At 44.9% G+C, this 23,654-nt stretch overlaps 1 protein-coding gene across 2 annotated transcripts in view; it reads right to left on the bottom strand.

Moving 5' to 3' along the window:
• The window catches only part of LOC129020633 (zinc finger protein 254-like), a 72,308-nt gene extending 49,895 nt beyond the window's left edge, over positions 1-22,413 (bottom strand). For both annotated transcript variants that reach the window (XM_054465216.2, XM_063658862.1), the window contains exon 1: positions 22,257-22,413. The gene's annotated coding sequence lies outside the window, so the exon portion shown is untranslated. The remainder of the gene's footprint in view (positions 1-22,256) is intronic.
• Between the last annotated feature and the right edge of the window lie 1,241 nt (positions 22,414-23,654).

The raw sequence follows: 23,654 nt of genomic DNA, 5'->3' as shown, positions 1-23,654 counted from the left end.
AGCAATAGGTAACAATGCTTTCTATGGTAAAGGGCCATGCAGGAAAGACACATTGTCTGGTACCTGGGCGTAGTGATAATTTTTCTGTGGGCAGAGTGTAGGCAAAAATGGAGAGTCACATCTCCTAGGTGATTGATGCAGATATGTCACAAGGCCCTCTGTAGAAAGGGCCCAAGCAGAATCCTCCCCTTTTATAGGTGTTGGGACTAGTAATATGTCCTAACTTGCAAAATATTCAGGGCTTAGGAAAAAAACACAAATTCACATAACCTGAGTGCAGATCTTAGCAATATGTCACAATGCAACTTGTGCACAGCACCAAGGCAAGAAAAAAAGACTCCTATCACCTAAGTGGAAGGCCCAGCCATATGTTACAATGCCACCTGAGGGCAACACCAAGGCTGGAAAAAGAGTCACTTCTTTGAGGTGCAGAGTCAAGAGATATGTCGCAATCTCACCTATGGGCTGGGCTAAGGCAGAAAAGTCAAATCACTAAAACGCTTAGCAGACACATTCAATCACACCTGAAAGAAAGTCCAGGAATGAGATTAGAAATTCCATACGTGTCCACGTTCTAGACATGGGAGTCAACATCTCCTGTATGTTGGGTCTAAGTACATGAGTAACAATCTCAATAGCTGACAGAATTTTTGCAAGAGAGCCACAATATCTTCTGCAGACTGTGTTCTGTCAGTGCAGTCACAGCCTCATATGTGTGCTGAAATTTGGTCTGAGTCACCAGTCCACCTGTTGACCAGGCCCATATATGAGACACAATTCTGCAACTATCAAGACTCCATATTTGAGATTCAGAACCTCAACAGTGGGATATGTTTGTGTGGGAGAATGACAGTCTTTACTGTTGTCTGAGTGTGCATGCAAGAGACACTATCCACCTGTGTGCTGTGTACTCCTATGACATTCTTTGTGTCACCTGAGGGCTTCATACAATAGGCAACAGTGGTGATCCTCTGTGACCTTCATACAAGAAGGAAATCCAGAACCTTTTCTGTGGTTCTAAGCCCAGAGTCAACATCTAATTGGCTGAGTCCAGATAATAGAGTCCTCACCTTCCTATAAGCTAGGTTTAGAAATGAGTCACCATCTCAACTGAGGCCAGATGTTCACATATGACAGTCAAAGTTCCAGCTGTGGAGTGCATTCATGTGAGATTCAGGACCTCACCCAGTGAGCTCTGTCCATGTGTGAGGGTGACAATTCTAAAGGTTGGTGGGCTGTGCATAGGACAAATGCAATCTCATCTGCATGGTGGATCCTGTTACGACATTCTCTGTAACACACTAGGGCTTTACAGATGTGAGAGAGTGGTAATTCTCTATGATGTTTGTACAGAAAGAAGAGCCAGGATCTTCTTTGTTTTCCTAAGCATAGCTATGAGCAACATTATCTCTCCTACTGGCTTCTTTGAGGTATGAGAGTCATCATTACATCTGTGTGCTTCGTCAAGTTATATGTCACAATTCTACCTGTGGGTAGAGAACAAGCACGAGAGTCACATCAACTGTGTGCTGGGCCAGGGTTATGTCACAATCTTCCCTGAGAGCACGCACGAGGCAGAAGAGTCACATCACAGGGTTCTCAACCAGAGATGTTACAATCCTCTCCTGAAAGCAGGGCACAGGAAGAAGAGTAAGATCACCTGCATGCTGGGCTCAGATATATGTCACAAGACTCACTGTAGGCAAAGTCCAGAAGGACAGACGAAACACCTGGTTGCTTGACCCAGCAATATGTCACAATCTTCTCTATGGGCAGAATGCAGGCAGAAGTAGAGGGTTTCATCTCCCAGGTGATGGATTAAAAAAAAAATACATCCCAAGGCTCTCTGTGGGAAGGGCTCAGGCAGAAACTTTCCAACCCCTAGGTGTTTGTTTCAGTGATATGTCACAATAACCAAAATATGCAGGTTTCAGGCAAGTGAGGAAAGTCACATCATCTAGGTGCTTGGTCCAGAAATCTGTCACAATCTTTTCTTTTTTTTTTTTTTTTTTTTTTTTGGTAGTGCTCAAGCAGAATAGAAAAGTCACATCACCAAAATAATGAACAAAAAGATGTATTAGAATATTTCTGTGGGAGGGCCCATGCAGGAAAGTCACATCACCATGTTGTTGGATCCAGAGATAATTTGAAATAAATGATTCCAGCCAGGTGTGGTGGCACCTGCCTATAATCTCAGCACTGTGGGAGGCTAAGACAGTCAAATCGCCTGAAGTCAGGAGTTCGAGAACAGCCTGACCAACATGGAGAAGCCCCGTCTCTATCAAAAATACAAAACTAGGTGGGAGTGGTGGCGCATGCCTATAATTCCAGCTACTCGGGGGGCTGAGCCAAGAGAATTGCTTGAACCCGAGAGGTGAAGGTTGTGGTGAGCTGAGATGGTGCCATTGCACTCCAGCCTAGGCAACAAGAGCAAAACTCCATCTCAAAACAATTAATTAATTAATTAATTAAAAGAAATACGTGAGGCATGCAGGTCTCAGGCAGGAGAGGAGAGTAACACCATGTAGGTGATGAATGCACCTAAATGCACATCACAATTTCTCCTTAAGCACACCCCAAGCAGTACGAGAGAGTCACATCACCTAGGTTCTTGGTCCAGCAGTATTTCACAATACCCCTGAGGGGATGGCCTAGGCAAACAAGTCACATTACCTAGGTGAGAAGCCTAGAGACATGTCACAATGTCTCTTGTGGGTAGGGCTCATAGACAAGAGGAGAGACATAGCCTAGGTGCTGGGCTCAGCTTTATGTTCCAATCACCCCAGTTGGAAGAAGCCAAGAATGAAGAGGAGTCATATCACATAGGAACTATGTTACGTGGCATATCACAATTCCCACTGTGGACAAACCCCAGAAGAAAAGAGTCACATCATCTTGGTGGGAGGCCCAAACATATATCACAGTGACTCCTGTGTGCAGGGACCAGGCAAAATAATTATATCACTGTTTTGCTTGCCCCAGCAATAAGTCACTCTCTATTCTGTGGGCATGGCCCCGGCAGAAGAGGAATGTCACATCACATAGGTATAAAGGGCATTTACCTGAGCTTGGTCTATAGCAGAGATTGTAATGGGTCAAGAAATATGTCACAATGCTCCCTGTAGTCAGGATTCAGGCAGAGGACTCACATCATCTTAGTGCTAGGCCCAGCAGTATGTCTTAATGCCTTCTAAGGGCAGAGCCAAAACAAAAGAAGTTACATCACCTTAGTGTTAGGGACAGTCATGTCATAATCTCTTTTCTAAGCAGAACCTTAAAAAAAGAAAAGTGTCACATCAGCTAGGTGCTGGACCCAATAGTATGTCCCAATACCCCCTGTGATTAGGGCACAGGCAGGAAAAGTAAATCACATTTCCAGGGTGATTGGTGAAGACATACAGTACAATCCCCTCTGTAGACAGGTCCAGGATGAAGCGTTACATCACCTGGGTGTTGGACTCAGCAATGTTACAATGGCCTATGTGTTTAGGGCAAAAGCAAAAGATTCACATAACACAGACCCAGCAATATGTCACAATACACCTGTGGGTAGCACCAAGACAGAAGAGGAGACTCAAATCACCTGGGTGCAACACTCTGCGATATGTCACAATGACCCTTGTAGGCTGTATCAAGGCAGAATAGAATCACATTACCAAGGGTCTAGGTCCACTGATACAGCACTGTGAACTGGGCCCAGGAAAAAGAGACAAATAACTCAGATGCTGGGCCAAGGCGTATGTCACAAGACATTTGTAGAAAGGTCTTGTGATGACATTAACAATTACACACATGTCCTGAGTCAAGGGATGAGAATCAACACCTCCTGTATGTTGGGTCTAAGTACAGGGGTTACAATCTCAATGGTGGACTGGATTTGTGCATGACAGCCTCAATTTCCTTTGCAAATTATGTGCCTTAGGCTGGGCAAGGTGGCTCACACCTGTAATCCCACCACCTTGGGAGGCCGAGGTGGGCAGATCACTTGAGGTCAGGAGTTCCAGACCAGCCTGACCAACATGGTGAAACCCCATCTCTACTAAAAATACAAAAAATTAGCCTGCGTGGTGGTGGGCATCTATAATCCCAGCTACTCGGGAGGCTGAGGCAGGAGAATCACCTAAACCCAGGAGGCAGAAGTTGCAGTGAGCCAAGATCACGCCACTGCACTCTAGCCTGGGTAAGAGTGAAACTCCATTTCAAAATAAATAAATAAATTATTCTCCTTAGTGAGGTCACAGTCACAAAGGTGTGTTGAATTTTGGTTAGAGTCACTAACCCAAGGCCAGGCGTGGTGGTCCCACCTGTAATCCCAACACTTTGGGAGGCCGAGGTGGGCAGTTCACGAGGTCAGGAGTTCGAGACCAGTATGGCCAACATGGTGAAACCCTGTCTCTAATAAAAATACAAAAATTAGCCAGGCATTGCGGCATGCACCTCTAGTCCCAGCTACTCTAAAGGCTGAGGTGAAAGAATCGCTTGAACTTGATAGGTGGAGGTTGCAGTGAGCCAAGATCGTGCCACTGCACTCCAGCCTGGGTGACAGAGCAAGACTCCGTCTCAAAGAAAAAAGTCACTAACCCAACTGTGGACAAAATCCACAAATGAGAGTCAATTTTCCAAATCAACTACCTCCAAAAGTGAGGTTCAGAACCTCAAAAGTAGGCTGTATTTAAGTGGATGACAATCTTTGCTATTGACTGGGTGTGAATATAAGTTTCACAATCTCACCTGTGTGCTTGGCCCTGTAAGGGCACTCTCTTGAGGACTGTATATGGTGTGCATGAGAGTTGCAACCTGCTCTGAGAACACTGTGCTACTCTGGACCCATGATCTTATATGGTCAACATCTCTCCAACTGGATGGGTCCAGAGAGAAGCATCCTCACCCACCTCTGAGCTGGGTTTAGAAATGAGTTACCATCTCAAGTGTGGCCACATGTTCACAAATGATAGTCAGTTTTGGTTTGTTTTGTTTTTTGAGATGGAGTCTTGCTGTTGCCCAGGCTGGAGTACAGTGGCGCAATCTCGGCTCACTGCAGGCTCCACTCCCAGGTTCATGCCATTCTCCTGCCTCAGCCTCCTAAGTAGCTGGGACTACAGGCGCCCGCCACCTCGCCCAGCTAATTTTTTGTATTTTTAGTAGAGACGGGGTTTCACCACGTTAGCCAGGATGGTCTTGATCTCCTGACCTCGTGATCCGCCCACCTCGGCCTCCCAAAGTGCTGGGATTACAGGCGTGAGCCACTGCGCCCGGCCGATAGTCACAGTTTTAACTGTGGCCTGCATCTGTGCATGAGAATTATGATCTCATCAGTGGGCTTTTCCATGTGTGAGGATGACAATTCTAAAAATTGGCAAGGTGTGTTTACATGAAACATGATCTGTTTGCTGGGTCCTATGATGACACGTTCTGTACCATCCGAGTGCTTTATACAATATACAAGAGAGTGGTAATTCTCTATAACCTTCATACAGAGAGGAGACCCGGGATTTTACTCCTTTTTGTAAGCCTAGATGTGAGAGACAGTATCTCTTCTATTGACTGGTAAGAGGTATTAGTTATCATCAACCTGTGAGCTGGGCTGAGATGTATGTTACCAATGAACTTCCTGACAGAATCACCGAGGAGAGCAACGTCACCTGGATGCTTGGCCACTGATATGTAATTTTTTTTCCCTGAGGACTGTGACAAGGCAGGAGAGTCACATCATCTGGGTTCTCAACCAGTGATGTGTTACAATTTTCTCCTGAAAGTTATGCACATTCAGGAGAGACACATCACTTGGTGGCTGGGGCCTGACGTATGTCACAATCTTTCCTGTGGGCAGGGTGCAGATAGAAAAGGCATCACATCTTTTATGTAATGGATACAGACATATGTCACAAGAAACCCTGTGGACAGGACAAGGCCAAAGTCTCCCATTCTTCTAGGTGTTTGGCCATGTGAAATGTCCCAATACCCAAAATACATGGTTGCTAGACAGAAGAGTTGCATCACCTAAGTTCTGGTGATATGCCACAATCTTTCCCTTTGATAAGGTTCAGGGAGGAGAGGAGTCATATCACTTAGGTGATTAACAAAAATAAATGTCCTAATAACCCCATGCTCATGATCCATGTGAGAGAGCTGAATCACCCATGTGTTAACCCCAGCAACATATCAAAATATACAATTTATGCAGTGTCCAGGCAGGAGAAGACAGTATCTTCACCTAGGTGTTAGGCCCAGTGATACATCACAATACCTTCTGTGACAGAGTCCAAGCAATGGAGAAGAGTCTTACTACCCAGGTGCTGAGTCAAAAAATGTGTCACAAAAATCACCGAGCAGAAGGCCTAGGCAGGAGAGTCAGTCAAATTACCTAAATTAGGGGCTCAGAAATATGTTGCAATGACCTCTGTGCACAGGACTCAGGAAAAACAGGAGAGTCACATAACCTAGGGGCTGAGTAAAGCTATATGACACAGTCGCCCAAATTGATAGACCCAGGCAAACAAAGTGAGTCTTATCACATAAGTGCTGGGCCAAGTGATGTGTCACAATCCTCATTATGGACAGTTCCCTAAAAGAAGAGTCACATCATCTAGGTGATGGGCCTAGAGATGTCACAATAAGCAGTGTGGGCTGGGATCATGCAGAAGAATCGAATCACTTGTGTGTTGAGCCTAGCGATAAGTCACTCTCTTTTCTGTGGGCATGGACCAGGCAGGAGAGGAAAGTCATAACATCTAGATGCTGGGCCCAGAGATAGGTCACGATCTCTACTATTGGCAAAGCCCAGGTGAAAAAGGAGTCACCAGGCACAGTGGCTCACACCTGTAATCCCAGTACTCTGGGGGGCCGAAGTGGGCAGATCACCTGAGGTCAGGAATTCGAGACCAGCCTGACCAACATGGAGAAACCCTGTCTCTACTAAAAATACAAAAAAATTAGCTGGGCGTGGTGGTGCATGCCTGTAATCTCAGCTACTTGGGAGGCTGAGGCAGGAGAATCGCTTGAACCTGGGAGGCGGAGGTTGCAGTTAGCTGAGATTGCGCCATTGCATTCCAGCCTGGGAAACAAGAGTGAAACTCCATCAAAAACAAAATAAAAAACCCACAAAGGAAAGTCACATCAAATAGTTGATTGGCCAAGAGATCTATCACAATTCCCCCAGTAGGCAGGGTTTAGACAAGAGACAAATTACATTGGTTCTTGTCACTGCAATATGTCACAATATCTTTTAAGGGCAGGACCAGGCAAAATAACTTTGCTGATGGGCCTAGTGATATGTCAGTTTTTTGGGGGGTAGAATCTACGAAGAAGAGACAAGTCACATCAGCTCAGTGCTGAAACCAGCAATATGTATCATTATCCCCTAGTGAACAAGGACCAGGCAGATGAAAAGATTCACATCACCTGGGTGATTGGCACAAAGACATGTCACAATATCCCCGGAAGGCAGTGGCCTGGCAGGAGAGTTACATCACCTGGGTATTGAAACCAGCTATACTTCACAATAGCCTAAGTAGACAGGGCACAGGTGGCAAAGTTCCATCACCTGGGTGCTGAGCCCAAGGATATGTCACAATGTTCCTGTGGGCAAGGCTCAGGCAGGAGAGAAACATTTTCTAATTGCTGGATCCAGTGATGTCACAATCTTCTCTGTGGGAAGAATGCAGGCAGAAGAGGAAAGTCACATCTTTCTAGGTAATAAAACCAGAAGACAGGCCACAAAGTGTCCTGTGGGCAGGGCCCAGGCAGGAGCCTCTCATCCCCTAGGTGTCAGGCCAAGAGATTTGTCACAATACTCATAATATGCCATGCCCTGGCAATAAAGGTGAGTTACATCACCTAAGTGCTAAGTCCAGGGATATGTCACAATTTCTCTTTCATCAAGGCCCAGGCATAAGTGGAGAGTCATACCACCTGGGTGATGAATTAAAAGATACATCATCATACCCCTGTAGGCAAGACCATGCAGGAGAGTTACATCACCTAGGCGTTGGGCCCAACGATGTGTCAAAATACATAATGTATGCAGGGTTTAGGCAGGAGAAAAGAATAACGTCACCTAGGATCCTGGCTAAGCAATATATCAAACTCTCTTTTTGGGTATATTTCAGGCAGTAGAGGAGAGTCACATCACCTGGGTTCCCAGTCCAGCAATGTATCACAATGCCTCTTGTGAAAATAACTGAAGGATAAGAGGAGAGTAACATAACCTAGGGGCTAGGCCAAGCTATGTGTCACAATCACACCTGTGAGCAGGGCCTAGGCATGAGAGGAGAGTCACATCAAATAAGTACTGGGCCATGCGATATATCACAATCCCCATATGGCAGGTCCCAGGAAGATATCACGTAGGTGCTGGGCCCAGAAACTTGTGACTCTGTCTCTTATAGGCAAACACAGGGTAGGAGAGGGGAGGGGATAACATCAAACATCTGATGAGCCAAGTGGTATGTCACAATGCCCCCTGTGGGCAGGGTCTAGGCTGAAGACACACATCACCTTGGCATTGGGCCCATGAATGTGACAGTGCCTTCTGAGGGCAGGCCCAAGGCAAAAGAGTAACATCATTATGCTGCTGGGCCCAGCAGTTTGTTACAATCTCTGCAGCAGTTGGAACTTAAAAGAAGAGTCACACCAGCTAGGTATGGGGCCTAGCAATATGTCACAAGATGTTTTGTGAGAAGGAACTAGGCAGTAAAAGGGAGTCACATCACCTGGGTGATGAGCACAGAGATATGTGACAATGGCTCCTGCAGGCAGAGCCCAAAGAAGAGAGTTACACTACCTGAGTTTTAGACCCAGCAGTATGTCACACTGTCACAATGACCCATGTGGGCAAAGCAGAGGCAGAAGAGTAACATAATCTAGGGGGGAGGGCAGCAATATTTCACAATGTTCACTGTGGACGGCACCAAAGCAGGAGAGAAAACTCCCATCCCCTGGGTGCAAGGCACAGTGATATGTCCAAATGCCCCATGTGGAAAGCACAGAGGCAAGACAATGGAGTCACATCACCTAGTTTTTGATCCAGTGATATGTCACGATTCAACTGTGGGCTAAATCCAGACAGGAGAGTAAACTCACTCAGGTTCTACACAGAGGCATGTGTCACAGTCACACGTGCAGGAAGGTCCAAGATGAGATTAACAATCCTGTACATATCTTGCTTCTGTGTGCAGCACCAAGTCATGAGAGGAGACTCACATTACCTGGGTGCAAGGCTCTGAGATATGTTACAATGTCTTTTTCAAGTAGCACCAAGGCAGAACAGAGTTACATCACCTAGGTGCTGGGTCCAGCAGTGTCGCACAATCCTATTTGTAGGCTGGGTCAATTCTGAAGAATCACATTACTAAGGTGCTGGGCAGAAGTGTATGCCAAAATCACACCTGCAGGAAAGACCAGGGATGACATTAACAATCCTGTATATACCCCAATTCGTGGTATGAAAGTCAACACCTCCTGTATGTTGGATCTAAGTACACAAGACACAATTTTTAAAATGAATTGAGTCACTGAATGAGACTCAATCCCTCTTACTGGCTGTGTCACCTTAGTGGAATCACAGACTAACAGGTGTGTTCAATCTTGGTCTGAAAGTCACCAACTTACCTTTGGACTGAATTCACTTATGAGAGTAAATTTTCCAACTTGCGACTATCTCTGCATATGAGATTCAGAACCTCCAGTGGACTGTGTTCATGTGAAAAGATGAAAATCTTTACTGTTGGCTGGGTGTTCATGAGTGTGAAAACCTCAACTGTATGCTGAGCCTAGTTAGAACACTCTCTGTACCACCTGAGGAATTTATAAGGTACGCATGAGAGTCGCAATCTTTTGTGACTGGGAGACATCTGTGCTGCTATGGACCCATGATCGTACCTGTGGCTCTATGCCCAGATATGAGAGTTAACACCTCTGTAATGGCTGGGTCCAGATATGAGAGTTGTCACCTACCTATAAGCTAGGCTTATTAATAAGTCACTACCTCAGCTGTTGCCTGATGTTCACTTACAACAGTCACAATTTCAACTCTGCACTGCATCCACCTGTAAGATTTAAGACCTCACCAGTAGGCTCTGTCCATGGATGAAGGTGACAATCTTAACAATTGGCAAATTGTGCATACATAAAAACAATCTCATCTGTTTTGTGGACCCTGTTAGGACACTCTCTGTACCACCCGAGGGCTTTATACAATATGTGAGAGTGTAATTCTCTCTGACCTTCCTACAAAGGGGAGAGCCAGAATCTTACCCATTTTCCCAAGCCCACATATGAGAGATAGTATGTCTCTCATTGGCTGATTTTAGATATGAGAGTAAACATCACACCTATGATCTGAACAAAGATATATGTCACAATCTCTCCTGTGGATAGGGAGTGAGCAGGAGAGTTACATCACCTGGGTAACAGGCCAGGGATATGTCACAATCTTCTCTGAGAGCAGACACCAGGCAGAAGAGTTAAAACCTGGGTGCTCAGTCAGAGATATGTTAAATTTCCTCCTGAAATCAGGGCACAGACAGTAGAGTCACATCACATGGGTGCTGAGACCAGTGATATGTCACAATGCTCCCTGTAAGCAAAGCTCAGGCAGAAGAAACCCGTCACCTGATTTCTGGGCCAGAAGGTATGTCACAATCTCTCGTATGAGGGAAGCCTTGTATAAAAGGAGAGTCACATCAAATAGTTGATGCTCTTAAAGATATGTCACAATGCTGTTGTCAGGGTCCATACAGGAGACTCATGTTACCTTGTTGTTGGGCCCAGTAATATGTCACAATGCCTTTTGAGGTCCAGGCCAAGGCAAAACAGTAATGTCACATTGGTGTAGAGCTCCATAATATGTCTCAATCTCCCTTGCCAGCAGAACTTATGATGGAAGAAGAATCACACTTGTTTGGTACAGAGTCAAGTGATATGTCACAACTCCCCCTGTGAGCAGGGACCAGGCAGAAGAGAGTCACATCACTTTGATGATGAATGGAAATATATGTCACAATGCTCCTTGTTGGCAGTAGAGTTACACCAGAGAGTCGGACCCAGCAATATGTCATAATTGCTTATGTGGTCAGGGGACAGTCAGGAAAGTCACATAACCTGGGTGTGGGGCCCAGAGATATGTGACAATGCATTCTGTGGACAGTGCCAAGGCAAAGGAGGAGACTCACATCACCTAAGTGCAAGGCCCAGCAATATGTCACAATGTCCCCTGTGAGCAGCACCAATACAGAAAAATAGAGTCACATCCTTTCAGTTCAGGGTTCAGCAATATGTCACTATTCCATCTGTGGGCTGGTCTTAGGCAAGAGAGTCAGATCACTCAGGTGCTGAAAACATTACAATTAAACCTGCAGGAAGGTGCAGGGATGAAATTAACAATCCCACACATTCTGGTTTTAGGAATAGGAAGTTAACCCTTCCTATATGTTGTGTCTAAGAACAGGAGTTACAATTTCAACGATGAACTAAATTTGTACCTGACAGTCTATACTCCTCCTGTGGACTTTAATTAGTGAAGTCACAGACTCATAGGTGTGCTGAATCTTGCTCTGAGTGTCATCAACTCACCTGCAAACTGGATCCACATATGAGTCAATTTTTCCACCTCTGACTACCTCTATGTGTGAGATTCAGAACTTCAAGAGTAGGCTATGTTTATGTGAGAAAATGATGATGTATGCTATTTGATGTGTGTTCATACAACAGTAAAAATCTCCAGGGCGGCTGCGGTGGCTCACGCCTGTAATCCCAGCACTTTGGGAGACTCAGGTGGTCAGATCAGGAGGTCAGGAGATCGAGACCATCCTGGTGAACGTGGTGAAACTCCGTCTCTACTAAAAATACAAAAGTTATCTGGGCATGGTGGTGTGTGCCTGTAATCCCAGCTACTCAGGAGGCTGAGGCAGGAGAATCACTTGAACCCAGGAGGTGGAGGTTGATATATATATATCATATATATATCATATATATATCATATATATCATATATATATCATATATATCATATATATATCATATATATCATATATATATCATATATATCATATATATATCATATATATCATATATATCATATATATATCATATATATCATATATATATCATATATATGATATATATATCATATATATCTATCATATATGATATATATATCATATATCTATATATCAAATTAGCTAGGCATGGTGGCGGGCACCTGTAGTCCCAGCTACTGGAGAGGCTGAGGCAGAAGAATGGCATGAACCTGGGAGGCAGAGCTTGCAGTGAGCTGAGATCGTGCCACTGCACTCCAGCCTGGGCGACAGAGAGATACTCTGTCCAAAAAAGAAAAAAAATATATATATATATCTGGGTCTTATTAGTACACTCTTTTTTTGAGATGGAGTCTCAAACTGTCACCTGGGCTGGGGTGCAGTGGCACAATCTCAACTCAATGCAACCCGGCTAGTACACTCTCTGTACTACTCAAAGGCTTTATCCAGTATAAATAAGAGTCACAATTTACCCTAAAATCATGTTTATAAGCACCCATGACCATACTTCTGGCCATAAGTCCAGGTATTGGGGTAAACATCTCTCCAGTTGGTTGAGTTTGGATAGTAGAGTCCTCATCTGCTATGTTCTGAGTTTAGAAATGTGTCACCATCTCAACTGTGGCTGGAGGCTCATATATGACAGTCACAATTCCAACTCTGGACAGTGTTTGCATTTGAGATTCAAGACCTCAGCAATGGGCTCTTTCCATGTGTGAAGGTGATAATCCTAATGGTTGGTGAGGTGTGCATATTAGAAACAAGCTCACTTTTGTGCTGTGCCCTGGGATAACACTCTTTGTAACACTCAAGGGCATTATATGATATGTGGGAGTGTGGTAATTCTTTATGACCTTCATAAAAAGAGAAGACCAAGGAAGTGACTCATCTAAGGCAAGCTATGAGAGACACTATTTCTTCTAATAGCTGACTTGAGTTATGAGAGTAATCATCGCACTTATAAGCTGACTATAGTATATGTCACCATTTAATCTGTAGGTAGGGAGTTAGCAGGAAAGTCACATCACCTGGGATTTCAGCCAAGGATATCTTCCCTGAGGGAAGGAACCAAGCAGGAGTGTCACATCACCTAGGTGCTCAGCCAGGGATATGTTACAATTCTCTCCTGAAAGCACAGCACTGTCACAATGCTCCCTGGGGGCAAGACAGAGGCAGAAGAGCCAAATCACCTAGTGTCTGGTGATTTGTTCCAGGGATATGTCACAATCTTTCCTGTGCAGGGCAGGGTACAGACAAGAAATGTCACATCTTTTACGTCATGGATGCAGATATACGTCACCAGGTCCCTGTGGGCAGAGCCCAGGCAGGAGCATGCAATCCCATAGGTGGTAGGTCTAGTAATATTTTACAGTGCTCAAAAATTTGTGAGGTGCAGAAAAAAACGGGTGAATCACATCACCTAGGTGCTGGGCCTAGTGATATGCCACAATCCTCCCTTCCGGCAGGGCCCAGGCAGAAAAAGAGAATTACATCACTTAGGTGATGAATGAAAAGATATAACACCTCTGTGGGCAGGGCCCATACAGGAGATTTACATCACCAAGGTATTAGAACCAGCCACATGTCAATACACAATGTACAAGAGAAACCAGGCAGGAGAGGAGAGTCACATCATCTAGGTTCTGGACCCAGAAATATATTACAATCCCTTCTCGGGAAAAGCCCAGGAAGTAGAGAAAAGTCACATCACCTGGACATTACTCACAGTGATATGTCAATGCCCTCTGTGAAACACACAAAGGCAAAAGAATAGATTCACATCACCTAAATGCTGGGTCCAGCAATATAGCACAATCCCATCTGTACACTGGGCCCAGGCAGGAGAGTCAAATCACTCAGTTGCTGGGCAGAATTATATGTCACAATCACATCTGGATGAAGGTGGAGGTATGAGATTAACAATTTCACACATTTTTTAGTTCTAGGTATGAGACATAACACCCTCTGTATGTTGGGTATAAGTACATGAATGAGTCTCAATGACGGTCTAGATTTGTGTATGAAAACCTCAATCCCTCCTGCAAATTGTGTCATTTATTGAAGTCAACAACTCACAGGTGTGCTGAATCTTGGTCTCAGAGACACTAACCTCTCTATGGACTGAATTAACATATGACATTCAATTTTCCAACTTTTGACTGCAGCTGGTTATGAGATTCAGAACCTCAACGTTGAGCTGTGTTTATGTGGAAGGATGACAGTCTTTACTGTTGGCAGGCTATGCATATGAGTGTCACAACCTGCCCTGTGTGCTGAGTTCTGTGAGGACATTCTCTATACCTCTTGACAACTTTACACGGTATGTGAGAGAGTGTTAATTCTTTATGATCTTCATACAAAGAGGAGGCCCAGGATATTACTCATTTTCCTGACCCTGGCTATGACAAAAACTACATCTGCTACTGGTTGTTTAGAGGCATGAGAGTCATTATTGCACCTGTAAGTTTGGATAAGATATGCATCACAATCCCACCAGTAAACAGGTATTGACGAGTAGACTCACATCACCGCATTTTGGGGCAGTGATATGTCACAATCTTCTCTGAGGGCAGGGATAAGGCAGAAGTGCCACACCCACACATGGGTGCTTGATTAGGGTTATGTTAAAATCTCCTCCTGAAAGCAGAATACAGTCAGCAGAGTCACATCACCCAGATGCTAGGCCCAGTGATATGTTACAATGATCTGTGGGCAAGGACCAGGCAGGAAAAACAGATCACCTGATTGCTGAGACCAGTGATTCGTCACAATCTTCCCAGTGGTGAGGGTGCAGGCAGAAAAGGGGGGTTAAATCTCCTAGATAATGAATGCAAAGATATGTCACAAGGCCACTTATGTGCTGGGCTCAGGCTGAAGCCTCCCATTTCATGGGTGTTGAACTCAATGATACGTCACTATACCCAAAATATGCCAGAAACAGGAAAAATAAAAGGGTCACGTCACCTAGGTGATGGAAAGGAGGTATGTCATAATACTTCTGTGGGCAGTTCCCATGTCATAAAGTTGTATCACCTAAGTGCTGAATCCAGGCATATGTCACAACACACAATGCATGCAGGGCTTAGGCAGAAGAGGAGAGTCATAACACATAGGTGGTAAGTCCAGCAACACATCACAATCCCTGCTTGGGCAAAGCCCAATCCATAGAGAACTATGAGTCACATCACCTATGTACTGGGCTCAACAATATGTCACACTACCCTTTATGGGAAGGGCCCATGCAAGAGAGTCACATCGTCTAAATTATAGGCCCAAAAATATGTCAAAATGCTATGAGTATGGCTCAGGAAAATGAAAGAATCACATGACCTAGGGTTTAGGCCCAACTATATGCAACAAACACCCCAGTTCGCTGAGCGCATGCATGAGCAAAGAATCACATCACCTAGGTGCTGGGCCCAGTGATGTGTAATAATACTCTTTTTGCAGTCTCCAGGCAGAAGAGGAGTGTCACATCACCTAGGTGATTAATAGAAAGATATTTCATAATACTTCTGTGGGCGGGGCCCTTGGCATTACCTAGGTGTTAGACCCAGTGATATGTCTCAACACACAATGTGTGCAGGTCCCAGGCTGGAGAGGAGAGTCACCTCATCTAGGTTCTTGACCCAGTAATATGCTACAATCCCTTTTTGGGCAGAGACCAAAGAGTAGAGTCACATTACCTAGATTTTGGGCCCAGCAATATGTCGCAATATCCCAAGAAGAGGGTCCAAACAAAAGAGACACATCGGCCGGGCATGGTGGCTCATGCCTGTAATCCCAGCACTTTGGGAGGTCAAGGCAGGTGGATCACTTGAGGTCAGGAATTTGAGACCAGCCTGGCCAACATGGTGAAACTTCATCTCTACTAAAAATACAAAAAGTAGCCGACTGTGGTGGTGCATGCCTATAATCCCAGCTACTCATGAGGCTGAGGCAGGTGAATCACTTGAACCCAGGAGGTGGAGGTTGCAGTGAGCCAAGATTGTGCCACTGCACTCCAGCGTGGGTGACAGAGCCAGACTCCATCTCGAAAAAGGAGAGTCACATCACCTAATTAAGTGTCTCAGAGTTAAGACACAGTGCCCCTCATGGGTAGGACTCAGGAAGAAGTGTGAAGTCACATATAACCTTTGAGCTAGGTCCAGCAATGTGTCAAAATCACTCCAGTAGGCAGGGCCCAGGCCTAAGAAAAGAGTCATATCACATAGGTGCTTGGCCAAGCAATATGTCACAATCCCCACTGTGGACAGGTCCCAGGGAGAAGAGAGTCACAGAGTCTCAGCGATGGACCCAGATATATGTTACAGTGACTTCTGGGAGTCAGCAGAAGAATCAAATCACCTGTATGCTAAAATCAGCAATAAGTCACTCTCTCTTCTGTCGGCAAGGCCCGGCCGAAGAGGAGAGTCACATCACCTTGGTGCTGGGCCCAAATATATGTCACAATCTCTTTTTGGGCAACGTTCAGGTAAAAGAGAAGAGTCATACAAAATAGTTAAAGGGGGCCAAGCACAATGGCTCACACCTATAATCCCATCAATTTAAGAGGTTGAGGCAGGTGGATTGGCTAAGGTCAGGAGTTTGAGACCAGCCTGGCCAACATGGTGAAACCCTGTCTCTACTAAAAATAGAAAAATTAGATGGGCCTGGTGGTGTGCACCTGTAATCCCAGCTACTAGAGAGGCTGAGGCAGGAGAATCGCTTGAACCTGCGAGGTGAAGGTTGTAGTGAGCCGAGATTGTACCACTGCACTCCAGCCTGGGCAAAAGAACGAGACTCTTTCTCAAAAAAAAAAAAAAAAAAAAAAAAAAAGCTTAAATATCTGTCCTTTTCAGACAATAAACATGTCATTTAAATATTTCCATGAGAGATAATTTAATAAACCATATGTGAACATTTCTAGAAAGTGTCAAGTTCCATGTCATAAAATTTTGCATTAAACTTGGACATCTAGACAACAGAATACAGAACAGAGATATCCACCATTACAAATTCTAGACCCTGAAAAAAAGAGGAGCTGATGGTTTGACAAATATATACAATGCACCAATTAATCTATCATATTTGCTTGTGGAAATGTATTCACTTTGTATAGCCATAATGGAAAAAAGATTTTTCCTATTTCTCTTCTCTGGTAGCATTCCCAAAGCAAACCCCTGGGGTTCTATTTAAAATTACACAACCAGAAAAAAACATAAATTTAACAAATAAAACATATGACTAGATTTTTCTGAAATATACCTTTCATAGTCTTTGACTTTTTAAACATCTTTTAAGCTCTTCTGATGAAATGTAATTTACAGTTATTAAAAAACTGAAATTGGGCCGGGAATGGTGGCTCACACTTGTAATCCCAGCACTTTGGGAGGCTGAGGTGGGCAGATCATAAGGTCAGGAGTTCCAGACCAGCCTGGCCAACACAGTGAAACCCCGTCTCTACTAAAAATAGAAAAATTAGCCAGACATGGTGGTGGGCGCCTGTAATCCCAGCTACTCGGGAGGCTGAGGCAGGAAAATAGCTTGAACCCGGGAGGCGGAGGTTGTGGTGAGCCAAGATTGTGCCACTGCACTCCAGCCTGGGTGACACAGCTAGACTCCGTCTCAAAAAAAAAAAAAAAAAAACTGAAATTGAAATAAGTGAAAAAATCTTTCCAAGGTGACAAACTCAGGAAGTGGCAGTGCTGACTGGGACACAAACATGTCTGACTCCACTGTCAAGTCAGACCATAATATCACTCAAAATATTCTGTCATCCCCATCCTGCCCATTAAATTACTCAGTGACCACCTTCCCAGGAGACACTGTACTGTACCCCACTGTGAGTCTCAGGTACATTTTGCTTGCAGGTTCTTGCCTTACTGGGATGGGATCTTCTTGTCCTTTGGAAAAAATTTTATTTCAAGAATCCAGAGAACAAAAATCTTTTCTGCCTTTTCTTATCAGTGCGAACATCTGATTTTCTCATTACCAATGTGTCTACTAAAAATAAAAATCAGGTTCAGAGGCCGGGCGTGGTGGCTCACACCTGTAATCCCTGCACTTTGGGAGCCCCAGGAGGATGGACCACCTGAGGTCATGAGTTAGAGACCAGCCTGGCAAACATAATGAAACCCCGTATGTACTAAAAATACAAAAAATTAGGCCTGGCGCCATGGCTCAACCCCTGTAATCCCAAATTTTTGGGAGGGCGAGGCAGGTGGATAATCTGAGGTCAGGAGTTCGAGAACAGCCTGGGCAACATGGCGAAACCCCGTCTCTACTAAAAATACAAAAATTAGCTGGGCGTGGTGGCACACACCTGTCTACTCAGAAGGCTGAGGCAGGAGAATGGTTTGAAACTGGGAGGCAGAGGTTGCAGTGAGCCGAGATCATGCCACCGCACTCCAGCCTGGATGACAGAGCAAGACTCTGTCTCCCAAAAACACAAAACAAACAAACAAACAAAAATTCAAAAAATTGGCTGGCCTTGACAGCAGGCGCTTGTAATCCCAGCTACTCAGGACGCTGAGGTAGGAGAATTGGTTGAACCCAGGAGGTGAAGATTGTAATGAGCCAAGATAACGACACTGCACTCCAGCCTGGGCAAAAAGAGCGAAACTCCGTCTCAAAAAAAAAAAAAAAATTCGGCCCGGCACGGTGGCTCAGGCCTGTAATCCCAGCACTTTGGAAGGCCGAGGCGGGCAGATCATGAGGTCAGGAGATCAAGACCATCCTGGCTAACACGGTGAAACCCCGTCTCTACTAAATATACAAAAAATTAGCCGGGCGAGGTGGTGGGCACCTGTAGTCCCAGCTACTCGGAAGGCTGAGGCAGGAGAATGGCGTGAACCCGGGAGGCGGAGCTTGCAGTGAGCCAAGGAGATCGTGCCACTGCCCTCCAGCCTGGGTGACAGAGCAAGACTCTGTCTCAAAAAAAATAAAAATAAAAATAATTTAGCTTGAGAAAAAACTTCTTAACTGTTTACACAGTTCATTTTTATGTCACTGGGGAAGACCTCTCAATATATTTCAGAGTCAAGAGGTAAAATTTTTTTTTAAATAATTTTTTAAAGGGTACACTCTGAGGCCAGGCACAGTGGCTCATGCCTATAATCCCAGCTACTCGGGAGGCTAAGGTGGGAGAATCACCTGAACCTGGGAGGTGGAGGTTGTAGTGAGCTGAGACTGCACCACTGCACTCTAGCCTGGGAAAGAGAGTGAGAATCCATCTCAAAAAAAAAAAAAAAAAAGGAAATGAAATATCCGCACCAGCAACATTAACACAAAAAGTTCTATTAAACAATGACACCCACTCAAATGTCACCTCTTCTATAAAGCCCTCCTTTATATTCCCACTGCTATGTTAGTAGCAGAATTGATCACTATTACCTTACAGCTCAATACCTTGTAAGTCTTTTTATGTACAAGTATTATTCTCCAGAATAAATTAATTGTTTACACACCTATCCATGCTAATGAACTATAAACTCCTACACAGCAGGTATGTTGAACCCTGTTCATCTGTGTAATCCAAATTTCTGATACATAATAGGTGTCATACACACATAAAATCAAAACGCTATCAGGGAATTATTGGAAAAGCTAACAAATTTTTTTTTAACTTTTAAGTTCAAGGGTACATTGCAAATTTTTTACATAAGTAAATGTGTGTCATGGGGGTTTGTTGTGCAGACTATTTCATCGCCCAAGTATTAAGCCTACTACCCATTAAGTTATTTTTCCGGATCCTCTTCCTCCTCCAATAGGCTCTAGTACGTGTTGTTCCCTCTACAGGTCTATGTGTTCCCATTATTTAACTCCCACTTACAATGAGAACATGTGGTATTTAGTTTTCTATTCCTGTGTTAGTTTGCTAAGAATAATGGCTCACAGTTCCATCCACATTCCTGCAATGGACATAATCTCATTTTTTTTTTTATGGATGCACAGTGTTCCATGTTTTATATGTACATTTTCTTTATCCAGTCTATCACTGATAGGCATTTAGGTTGATTCCATGTCTGCTATTGTGAATTGTGCTGCAATGCACACACACATGCATGTGTCTTTATAATAGAATAATTCATATTGCTTTGGGTAAATACCCAATAATGGATTGCTGGGTCAAATGGTATTCCTGTCTTTAGGTCTTCAGGGAGTTCCCACCATGTCTTCCATAATGGTTGAACTAATTTACACTCCCACCAACAGTGTATAAGCACTCCTTTGTGAAAAAATAATTTTAATTATCTAAGAGGTTAGCTTTTTAGACAAATAGCATACAAGGAAATTTTCCTCAGGCCTAGGCCATCCAGCTGCTCTTCTGAGAGGCTACACTCTTACTCCTCAGCCTGTCCTCTAAGAGACGACTCAGGGGATGATATTCATTAGACACTCCAAGATACACGGCCACTGTGGGTATCTTGGGTTATCCCAGACAGTTCTGAAACTCATTACCAAGAATAGACTAAAGGGCTGCTGTAAAGGGCCCTGTAATTTCTCCAAAGCAAAACTTCAACCCAAAGACGTACTAGTAGGGTGTGTGCGCCTAGGGAAGATAAAAGAAGGAGAGGCGCAGACTTTTTTTTTTTTTTTTTACAGTGGAGTTCCAGAGGATTATTTTCTACTTTTTTTCTCACATAAAATGTTTACAGACTTGGGAGGCTGAGGCGGATGAATCATCTGAGGTCAGGAGTTCGAGACCAGCCTGGCCAACAAGACAAAACCCGCTCTCTACTAAAAATATAAAAATTAGCAGGGCACGGTGGTGGGAGCCTATAATCCCAGCTACTTGGGAGGCTGAGGCAGGAGAATCACTTGAACCTGGGAGGCAGAGGCTGCAGTGAGCTGAGATCATGCCATTGCACTCCAGCATGGGCAACAAGAATGAAACTCTGTCTCCAAAAAAAAAGTGTTTACAAACAGAAAACAAATCTTTAAAAACCTGCCAACGACTGCAGTGTAAAAACATGATTAACAATTAAAACACTGTGTCTGAAATGCACAATAAAGGACAAATAGTTGATAGTGTTGTAAATTGGAGACAGGCAGTTGTTTGTCCTCATTTCCTACATTTGAGAATGTAGGAAAGAAAGTGGAAATTTATAATTTTACTGCAAGCCTTAGTTAAGCTAGGGGAAGAGGGTAGTGGATTAGAAGTCCTGCTTGCCATACATTAGGAAGTCACAGAGGAAAACCAGTCCTCCTGTGGAGTGTTAAAGTAATTAAAAAGCAAGAAATTAGACTGACGTGGCTCTAATGCCCTGTGTTCATAGGTAAAAAATGTAAAACCTAACTGGAGTTTATATCTTATAAATTACTATTTTAGGCAGAAACAAAATTCAGGCTTAACCAATCATAAATTTGCAATTAACCTCTGATTACATAACCAGGAAATTTCCATCTGAATCGTACAAATAAGGTGACTACATAACTGTAACCAATTCTTGAATTCGGTTTGCCTTCTCACATGCCCTTTATAAAACCCTTTCCTTTATGTCTCTCAGGTGGGCCACATACTGTGGCTGAGGTGCTTTCTTTCTATTTCACCAATCACTACTCAAATAACCTCTTTAACGTTTTAACATTGACTCCCTTTAATTTTTAACAGAAGAGGCTTGGCGCACTGCCTCATGCTCCTAATATTAGCACTTTGGGAGGCCAAGGCTGGCGGATCACTTGAGGCCAGGAGTTCCAGACCACCTTCCGCCATGGCGAAACCACTTCTCTACTAGAAATACAAAAATTAGCCAGGCGTGGTGGCGCAGGTCTGTAATCCCAGCTTCTCTGAGGCACGAGAATCACCTGAGCCTGAGAGGCGGAGGTTGCCGTGATCACGCACTGCACTTCAGCCTGGGCGACAGAGCAAGACTCCGTCTCAAACAAAATGTTTAACAAAAGACACTGGGAGCCCCACAGGCTGCAGTTCTTCCCACGCAAACACTGGGTCGGGATTCTGCTCTGATGACCCGCCTGGCATCCCTGAACAATCTGGGAAATACTCGGGGCTGCGTGAAGAGCTGCTCAGGGAGCTCCAGACATGGCCCCACACGGACGGGGCTGGACGCTGGGGTCCCGGCTGTGGGCCCAGCCGCCATCTTGCGGCCAGAGGGGCCTGGGACAGAGCTGCGCCAGCGGGGACTCAAGTCGGCGACCCGGGAGCGACTGTGGAGAGGCCGGTCCTGCTGGTTTCACAGCCTGGTCTCCCCTCTCGGGTTGCCCAACCCCGCACACTCACCCTTTCCCAGGTTCCAGGATGTCCTGGCTGTGCGTCTCCCTGCAGATCATAGGTCAACAGAGGCTGTGACAGAGTCACCAGGGGCTCCCGAAGTGGAGGACGCGGAACACTAGAGACGGATCCCAAACTCTGGCGGGAGCAAGAGGTAAAGACCCCGCCGAATGTCGGAAGCCACGCCCTCCTCTCCGGCTGCGCCCCTGATTGGGTGGTTCCCGCACCAGCGCCACTGATTGGATAAAGCAACAGCATTCTCCCCATACCACCACCCGCCCCGCTCGGCATTAGGGTGTTTTACGGAAAGGAAAGGTAAGGTAACATGCACAGGGAATTACAGCTAATTAAGAAGTAAGCTGAGACATGAAATGCACTTGCTCTTTTCCTTACCTGGGTCTTGTATAATGCATCTTATTTGCTACTTAAGGGTAAGAAAGAACATTTGGACTTTTTTTTTTTGAGGCCGAGGTTCCGTCTCGCTGCCCCGGCTCAAGTGCAGTGGTGCGATCTTGGCTCACTGCAATCTCCTCCTCCCAGGTTCAAATGATTTTCTTGCCTCAGCCTTCAGAGTAGCTGGAATTACAGGCGCATGCCACCAGGCCCGGGTACTTTTTGTATTTTTAGTAGAGATGAGGTTTCACCATGTTGGCCAGGCTGCTCTCGAACTCCAGATCCTGGGTGTTCCGTCCGCCTCAGCCTCCCAAAGTGCTGGGATTACAGGCATGAGCCACCGCGCCCTGCCCATTTGGACATTTTTAAATCATTGTTTAATCATTTTCATAATGCGGGAAAGACCCTCACTCCCATCCCTGAGCCCCTCTCTCACCATGCCGTACCACACACACTGCTGACCACATCGTGGGATGGCCATTAGAAATAAGGCGGGGGTGGGGGGGCAGCCCAGGCTGAGAATGGTTTAGAAAGAATTATGTTACCGGGCCGGGCACGGTGGCTCACGCCTGTAATCCCAGCACTTTGGGAGGCTGAGGCGGGCTGATCACGAGGTCAGGAGTTCGAGACCAGCCTGACCAACATGGTGAAACCCCATCTCTACTAAAAATACAAAAATTAACCAGGCATGGTGGCACACACCTGTAATCCCAGCTACTCGGGAGGCTGAAGCAGGAGAAATGCTTGCACCCAGGAGGCGGAGGTTGCAGTGAGCCCAAATTATGCCACTGCACTCCAGCCTCGGTGATAGAGTGAGACTACGTCTCAAAAAAAAAAAAAAAAATGAAAGAAATAATTATGTTACCCAAATTTGTTCATCTTAGAAAGGCTCCTCAGTCATTCCGTGTGAAGTGGCTATTCCAGGGTAATTGTGCCCTGACTACGCTGCATTTCAGTTTGACTTCTCTTTTTTAAAATCACTGGATTACTCTCACTAACGGGGATATTTAATTT

Source organism: Pongo pygmaeus, chromosome 20 (assembly GCF_028885625.2).
Source record: "Pongo pygmaeus isolate AG05252 chromosome 20, NHGRI_mPonPyg2-v2.0_pri, whole genome shotgun sequence".
Lineage (NCBI taxonomy): Eukaryota > Metazoa > Chordata > Mammalia > Primates > Hominidae > Pongo > Pongo pygmaeus.
The sequence above is the reverse complement of the archived record's forward strand: the minus strand, read 5'-3'. Positions and strand labels throughout refer to the sequence as shown.